Source organism: Phalaenopsis equestris, unplaced genomic scaffold (assembly GCF_001263595.1).
Source record: "Phalaenopsis equestris unplaced genomic scaffold, ASM126359v1 Scaffold199785, whole genome shotgun sequence".
In the NCBI taxonomy this organism is placed as follows: domain Eukaryota; kingdom Viridiplantae; phylum Streptophyta; class Magnoliopsida; order Asparagales; family Orchidaceae; genus Phalaenopsis; species Phalaenopsis equestris.
The window spans coordinates 50918-53932 of record NW_018219639.1 but is presented as its reverse complement, the minus strand read 5'-3'; positions in this window follow the sequence as shown (position 1 = coordinate 53932).

Genomic DNA, 3015 nt, shown 5'->3' with positions numbered 1-3015 from the left:
AGGATCTCTAGTCAGGGTAAAAAAAATTATTGCTCCAATTTGACACAACAAAATTTGCATACTTCCACAATAGAACTCCTATAGTTCCACAACAAAATTCCTATATTTATTACTGATTCATGATAAGAAGAAACATATTTTTCTTATTAAGTGGTTTTCATCTATAAAACTCTAGTTGTTTTTTTAAGTTGTTACTCTTTTATCAAAATATCAAAAATACCAAAAATATTTGAATCTTTATTACTAAAAAATATATTCAGTTTAAGTAATTATCTTTTTAAAAATAGTAAATTAAAAAGTTAAATTCTTAATTTCTATAGGATCAAGTTTTTGGTACTGTTGCAAAGTAAAGAAAGATAAGTGAAACATATAATCAATTACAATGTTATACTGTTGCATATAAATAGTAAGTCGGGATCAAGTTTTTGGCGCCGCTGCCAGGGTAAAAAAGAAGAAAATTGAAAGATAATTGATTAAAAGCAAATTTCTATTTTAGAAAGTCTTATTTAAACTTTAAAAGTTATTGTCAGAATATCTTATTATAGTATTTTATTTTGTGTGTGTTTTATTGTATTTTATTTTCATGATTAGTGTAAGCGTAGTTCAAGTTCTGAAGGACTAGTGCCCTACGATTCTGAATTAGAAAAAACTGTTAAGAAAATTAGAAAAACCAAAAAAAATTAAAAATTTTGAAAAGTTTATAAAAATTACAGAAATGACAAACCAAAATGATAAAAATGCTGAAATTCATTATGACTATAGACCTTTACGAGATTATGCCAACCCTACGGTAGATGACTTTTATTGTAGTATTAAAAAACCTACTGTAGTAGCTAATTCATTTAAACTTAAACACGTCATTATCTAAATGGTATCAAATAATCAGTTTGGGGGATCACCAACTGAAGATCCAAATTTACATCTTGCTAATTTTCTAGAATTGTGTGCTATATTTAAATACGATGGTGTATCAGATGATGCCATAAGACTTAGGTTATTTCCTTTCTCATTGAGGGATAAAGCTAAGATGTTATTAAATAACTGAAAAAGAGTTATTAACAATTGTATATGCCTTTGATAAATTTAGATCATATTTAATTGGGACTCATTGCGTACTGCGTACAGATCATTATGCTATAAAATAGTTAATGAAAAAGAAGGATGCTAAACCAAGACTTATAAGTTGGATTCTTTTTTTGCAATAATTTGACTTTGAAAAAGTAGATAATAAGGAAACTGAAAATCAAATTGCTGATCATTTGTCCAGACTAGAGTTATAAAAACCACTCTATTTTGAAGAAAAAATTAATGAACATTTTCCAGATGAAAAACTATTTAGTATTAAGTAGTGGCATATTCCATGCTATGCCGACATTGCGAACCTTCTAGTTAGTGATATTATACCCTATGAAATGACATACTAACAGAAGAAAAAATTTATTTCTGAAGCTAAGACATAGTTTTGGGATGACTCTTTTTATATAAACAAGGAAATGATCTGATTATTTGAAGATGTATACCTTTTGAAGAAACTTATGAAATTACCCAAAAGTGTCATAATTCTGACTTTGGGGGACATTTTGGTGTTGATAAAATAACATACAAAACCTTACAATCTGGATTCTATTGGACTACTGATAAAAAAAAATATGTTGAGATTTTCATACCTATTTTACACTGTTTTTGATGATATTGCTCTTTAAAGAATGATATTTTTGATGTTTTGTTGCAGGTATGATGAATTATAATCATTGGAGCTAAAAGATTTAAAAATAAGCAAATTTGGAGTGAAAAGGAGCAAAATATGAAGATTTGAACTAGGGCGCCAACGGCGAGCCCAACGGCGCCGACGGTGAGAATTTCCCGAGAGTCCGGATCAAATATTTTAGAAGGTCTGCTAAGGTTTTTTTTCATGCTTATTTTGTAGGGCTATTTGTTAGGAACACAACACAACTGAAATGGGGCAAAATAGAGCCAAACAGAGCGAAACGGTGGAGCTGCGCAGTCTGCTCACCAACGGCGCCCAAAACGGCGCCGACAGCAAGATTTACCCTAGAAGACCGAAAATGACAGAAAAGTTTGCCAACAGCGACTTCGAGCCCGCCAACGGCTACCGAGATGACTATGGACCGATGTTTGGCTGTTATGGGCCGAAATTCAACTTATTTGGACGCTTTTTGAAAGGATACTTGTGGAAGCTCTTACTTGTGGAAGCTCTTCAAAATTCGTCCCTACACTTTAAAAGAACAAATGTAGGTTAGAAAAAGTGGGATATATGTGATAGGAATGTTAGGAAAAGTGTGGAGAAAGTTTAGGGTTTTTAGAATAGGAGTAGAAATGTAGATTTCCCCTTTTGGAGAGATTGGAGAGGAGATTTTGAGAGAATTTGTAAGGAGATATTTTAGGATTGCATGGATCGACGGGAGACTTTGTAGGAGAGATATTTGTAAGGAGATGTTCTAGCATTGCATGGATTGGCGGAAGACTTTGTGGGAAAGATATTAGTCTTTCTTTCAAAGGGAAAAAGCTAAGTATTGTGTTCTTCATTATCTTTTGATTTTTGTAAACACTTATCTAATGGATTTGCTTTGATTAAATGAAGTTTTTGTTGTGTTTTCTTCGTGCTTTGTGATGGGCTTCTCTTACTCTCTCTTCTTATTTAGAAATAATGGTATAAGAAGATTATGCCATTGTTTTCATTTTACTTTTATTTTGTAATGAGTAGAATTCATGTTTAGGATTTTGTGATGCATGTTAGAAGCAGATTTAATTATCGATGTGATGGTGTTTACTTGCACTTTATTTACATTACAATAAAGACCTGTTGTAGTGTTAAAATTCATTGTAATTGCATTAAGACCCGAAAGGGCTTTGTAATTCTCAATAAAGTAGAAACACATTCAGATTCCATGGATGGTTAAGTTCATGGGAGTTGAATGCAAATAAATAGAAAAATATACTTTGATGGGCGTAGAATTGGAAATTTTAGGGTGACAGACTAAAATCCCCAATTCG